The sequence below is a fragment of the Zonotrichia leucophrys genome, chromosome 3 (genome assembly GCF_028769735.1).
Source record: "Zonotrichia leucophrys gambelii isolate GWCS_2022_RI chromosome 3, RI_Zleu_2.0, whole genome shotgun sequence".
Lineage (NCBI taxonomy): Eukaryota > Metazoa > Chordata > Aves > Passeriformes > Passerellidae > Zonotrichia > Zonotrichia leucophrys.
Genome location: NC_088172.1, coordinates 63,979,225 through 63,985,224, shown reverse-complemented (window position 1 = coordinate 63,985,224; position 6,000 = coordinate 63,979,225).

Below are 6,000 nucleotides of genomic sequence, written 5' to 3'. Positions count from 1 at the left end.
CTTTCATTCTCAGTGTGAGTCTAGAGGTATTACAGCTCATGAGGAACATGATGTCTCCACTCTCTACTTCCAGCTTAACCAAGGACTGATCCAAGATGCATATTTTCTGTGGTTATTATTGCAACTCATATCCAAGAAAGACAATTGTAATTGAGATCTACTGTGTGGGAATTTTGAAGTACATTGGCAAGTACATATACAAATATTTGGCTATAATTGCCTTGCTGTTCAATGAGGGCCTTGAAAGACTTTGAAAAGGTCATTGCTTTGACTTCACAAAGAAGGTGAGCTTTAGGAAAGCCTGTGTGCACACAGAATATTGGTAGGTTTGCCACAGGGAATAACTAGGTGGATGTGGATGTGCATGCTGCAAAGGGGCCAGACGAGTGCATTCCAGGTGCAAAGACAAAATGAAAGAAAGGCTGTCTGAGCCAAAAAGACAAGTTTTAAGCCTTTCCTCCTTTCTACCTTCCCTCCTCAAAACCCTGAAGACTATTAAATATCCAGCCATCTGGGGATGGATCCAAACAGTGACAATCTGAATATGACAGGAGAATCTCAGGGCAGTGAAAAACCCCATCCTGGCTCCTGGCTCCACATGGCTCAGAAAGCCAGAACCTTTGTTGTGCTCCTCATCATCACTAACAGGGACAGGCTGGTCCTTCCCACATCGCCTGCCAAACTACATGGAGTGGTAGGAAAAGAGTTCCTCTCTTTTCCTGTTACTGGAAGCATCATATGTGGAGCTGCACATATCCAAAACCATGCTACACTATTACAGAATCAAGCTGTGACTGGAGATTTCTTGCTCTGCTGGGTTTGGGACATGCTGGGGGCATGCAAGGTGGTCTCATCCCAATCTTCTATGGAGAGCAGGCAGCAAGTTGCAAAGGTGGATTTCTGTCTTCCTGGAGACCAACACTGCAAAAACCTGAGATTCTTTGGACGGAGCTCATAGGAACAAATCTTTACCTAGTGACAGCTTTGGTCATTTTTGGTCACAGCTAGGGAGAGATGAGAAATCATAGTGGAGAAGGCAGGAACTGGCAGGGGTTGGGCAGTGGGAGGCTGGCACTCTTGGACAGCTCCTGTGGATGATGGTCCTAAGGCTCACTTCTGGTCCCAAATGAAGGTGTTGGTCTCTGCCAAAGATACAGAAGAGAGACCCCAGTCTCTTTTTCCTTCCCTCAATCCTGTCTGAAAGCCTCCCTTTTGCAGGAATGACAGACTGTTACAGTAGGAGTGTTGTCAGAGGCCACTGTAAGTAACCACAATAATCTGTACAGCAATGTGCAGCTCTGATGTGCAAATGGGATTTAGGGAAGCCTCAGTAACGGGATAACACAGACAGTGCTTAAGCTGAGTTTCGAACTGAACATAATATTTCATTTGACAAATGTCTGGGTTTGAACTTTTTTAAGCCTTCAGGGCTTTAGGAAGAGAATGTCAGTCTCCTGCAGAATAAATCCTTAATATTTTGGGCTTTCATTTAGGAAGAGGAAAAAAGGTCTAAGTAGAGAAGAAACCAAAAGGAATATCAGATTTCATTACTTTCATCATATACCAGTACATATCATTTATTTTCTCTCAGAAGCCAGGGATATATCTTCTCTAAATATTTACCTGCCTTCTTTCTAAAACATGTCTGCATGTCACCATGCTGATTCGTGCAGTAGAAATACCAGTCTTACTTTTGATCTAATACATTTAACACACCCAGACTTTAATAGTAGGCAAATAAGACCAAGGTCTAATAGTGTGAGGTCAGGATAGCCTGCATCATCTACTGGGAATACATTCCAGCCACTGCTCTGCACCAAGACAGTCACACCAGTGCCACAACACACTGCATCATGGATCTTGCAGCGAAACTGGAGACAAGCAGGCTTGGAAGCAGGCACAGAATTTTGACTACAGGAAATCCTTCAGCCTTATGGCTCATTAAAGCTTCCTGAAATGGAACCACATCTGGCAGCTCTGTCTCTCTTGCCTCCATGTTCACCCCCCAGTCAACTCAGAGCAGCAGAGGCTGTGCTGTCTCCATCCCTGGGGGCTTTCAAACCCCAGATGGATCAAGTCCTGAGCAACCTGGCCTGACCTCAAAGCTGGCCTGGCTTTGAGCAGGGCTTGGCCTAAAGAGTCCACAGGTGACCCTTCCAACCAGAATTATTCTGTGATCCCATGATCCTGGCCCAGAGATGCCCTTCTTGAAGGGCTCTATTCAGCTACTAGGCTTTGTACTCCAGACATTTTCTACCTCAGTATCAGAAACTAAAATGGCAACTATGTCAGAAACATTTCTTCCTCCCCTCACTCTCCCAGGCAGGGACTACTGATCTTTCCATCCTAGAATGGAAACTGAGGCACACTCAGGTGCCGTAAGATGGCTTTCATTGAGGAAGTAAAAAAAGTCAAAGTTAATGGATCATTGCAAGGCTCAGGATGATTCTGTCTAGTCTGATCAGTACTGTGGGTGGCCCTTGCCCTATCTTACTTGAAACTGAACAAGCATCCTTGTTCAAAAGGACACTTTCAGATTGTGACCACAAATCTCAGTGCACACCCCACTTGTCTTCATAATCACTGATCACCTCAGCAAACTTCCTGCTGCCCTACCCTAGGCAAACCAAGTTTTAAAATATTTCTTTCAATTTTCTGACCCTTTTCTGTTCCTCAAGTAGTATCTATCTTGCTGTGCATGATGCTGTGCAGGTTGTCTGAGAGCCTCAGTCTTTCAGCATATGTGGCACCACCTGCCAATGAAGTAGAGGGTGAGGGCTTGGAAGCTGTGGCTCTCTTCCCAGTGCTGCCATTGCCTGGCTTTGTGTGGGCTCACTTTCAGCATTCCTTCTCTCTGCTTCCCTCTGTAACAGGTGGGAACAAGTAGCCACCCCACAGTGACATGAGGATGTGAACATCTCATGCCCTTAGCAGGGAAGTGCGAGAGACAAGCAAAGCATTCTTCATTATAACTGCCCCATCTCCTTATCTCCTCTGAGAGTACAAATCCAGGATTGCTAAACTTCCTGCCTTTCCTGCATCCCCTGCAGCACTCTGCCTATGTTCTGTTGGAGTTTTTTTACTCCACTTGGCTCCCTTCTGTAGCAGTCAGAGCTGCACACCTACTCCAACAGCAGCCATCCCAAGCCAGGTGCTGCCCCTTGCTAACCTGTGCTTTTCTACACCTGGCTCTCTTTCAGAAACTTTGGCAAATACTCAGCATTTAACTGCCTAAGTGTTCTGGCCTTTCTGCCTTTGGGCACCCAGAGAGGGGTTGGGCATGGGAACAGCTTCCCAGGGAAATGGTCACAGCACCAAGCCTGACAGAGCTCAAGAAGCATTTGGACAATGCTCTCAGGCACACGGTGTGGCTCCTGGGGCTGTTCTGTGCAGGGCTGGAAAATGGACTTAATTCTCCTGTGGGTCTTTTTCAACTCAGCATGTTCTGTGTGAAATAGCCAGTGAAGCTCCAGAGCAGAGCAGATGCCCCACAGACAGGCTGGGGCTGTGCTACTGAACAGGCTGCACTGCCAGCACTGCCTTTGGAGCTCAGCTACCAACACTTCATTTCTGAGGGGAAGATGCAACAAAGACTTCCACAACCATGTAGTTAACGCAGAAGAAGCTTTTCAGGAGCAGTAGGAGCCATGTTTTCAGTTGTTTCCTTGGGATCTAAGAACCTGTTCATTTAGCTCTTTGTTAAATGGAGCTTGAGTTCTCCTGGGAAATTTGCCTGCGGTCTCTTCCCAGACTTTGCAGTAGAATTGTCTGAAACGTCTTTACGTGTGAGTGACATCTACACGTGAGCCAGACACCCTGGGCTCAGTTCAAAGAGATAAACAGGCATTTACAGGAAACAATTCATCTTCTCCTGTGGTAGATACCTAAAATAGCCCACAGCAATCACAAAATGATTGCTTCCCTCCACTATAAAAACTATAAATTTATTCTGGAAAAGCAGCCCAGCCCTTGACTTGTGACTTGTGTTGGAGGATTTGGTTGCCTGGTGCTTTTTGAGCAGCTCCACCTTACTTTAAACATTTACACAGGCACGCAGGTATATATATATATATATATATATGTATATATGTGTGTGTGTGTGCAGGAGCCTATAGGAGACAAATACCCTTCCAGCATTTCTCCTGAACACCAGGGGAAGGATTCACTGTCCTCTCACCAATGCAATGAAGGTCACTACTTTTGAAGTACTGGATTAATTTCCCTCCATTACACACCCTCATTTATATCCTAAATGTTGATATAATTGGTCCATGCTGGAAGAGCTGAAATGCAAGAATGAGGCTCACAGTTCTACACAACAAATGATTGATAAAATAATAATTTATTTTATTAAAAAAGAAAAATTGATTTTATTACAAAGTAAATAAATTATCTGAGTTTCATGGTATTATGGCGACTGCCAGAGCAATGTGTAGGGGTATCATTCCTGTTCTGCAGATAACCACCCCAACCAGGAAAGGTGTGCAAGATGTCACGTTGCAACTGTTACATCATCAGGGAAAAATCTCAATGGCTGATCATTGCCTGAGGGAGATGTCAGTCTTCCCAGCTTCTGTGCTAGGAGAAGCTCGTACAGGAATTAACTCTTTCCTAGGTGATGAGCACCACTAGATTTTCCCAATATTAGTTCCACCCTGTTTGCCTAAAGTGAATCATTGTTCTCTTACTTTCCATTTTTGTCTTTCACTCAAGTCGTAAACAGTGTGACTTTGCAGTGACAGCTGTCTATCACATCTGCTGTGTCACTGAGGACACTTTTTCCTCCACCTCACTATCATATTTCTGCTGGACACTGGTTGTTCACCACACCACCATTCCCATAGAAGATGACAAATGTTTATAACAAATGCTGAACACAACCCAGGCAGCCTCCCTGTTGTCTGGAGAGCAGCCCATTGTCCAGCATGAAGAAATACTCCCTGCACATGAACAAATTGACCCATCTTGTTGTGATACCCAAGGCAGCAGGAAATACCTAAGGCTTTCCCTGAAATACATTCTGGGGAATGCAATGATAAAATAGGTTTTTACCCACTCAGAGATCATACTCTCTGCCTCGTTACTGCTGATGTTAAGGGGCCAGTGCTGTGGGAATTAATTCCCTCTGCAGCCCCATGCCTGGGGAGGGCAGACCCTTCCCAGAGACAAATTCCCCCCTTCTCCAGAGGAGATGGAAGTGATAATGCCTTCCTCCAAGTTTCTACAGACTCCAGGCAATGTCCAGTCCCGTAGAAATACCATTCCTATGTCAAAAGAACAATGGATATTTCCTTTTCCTCCTTGATGCTCTGTCATAGGGATGCTCTTCTCAGTCCTCAACAGGTAGCATGCAGGCTGCTCTTCCCACTGGACTGCTGTGGTTTGTGCCTGGACGCTGGAGTCCATACAGTCCCTGCTATTAATACAGGCTCTTTCCTGTTAAATGCTCACCCTAATGCCCCAGGCCAGGCTCACACTGAGCAGGAGCTGGCATCCTGCATGATAGAAGTGCCTTTAATCTCCTCTCTCCCACCTGCATTTGTCCTTGATTGTTTTGCATCCCTCTTGCTCTCTCAGTCAGGTAGGACACAAATTTCTAAGTACCATCCTTCATTTTACTACTTTTTTTCCTGATGCAGAATGCTGCTGCATCTCTTGGTCTCTCCAGACCCTCCAGGCTACTTCATGGGCAATGTAGTCTACCTCCCCATGCACATACACTACTGAGTTTCTTTTAAAGTTATATTAGACTGTGGACTACAGCCAGAAACCCAGCAGTTCCCAGTTACCCACTTTGACACAGGAATGTTTTTTGCTCTTGTTTACACTGAGAGATATGCCTACATCCTCTGGAGGTCTTCCTCTCTTTTGTCCTCTTAATCACACCCCTTCCTTAGCACAAGTTCTTGAAGAAACCTCCCCTATATCACCTTGACTTTCCTTTTTGTGCATTCACATACTAATTCTCTTCTCAGCACTCTTATGCCTGCCTCCTCTCAA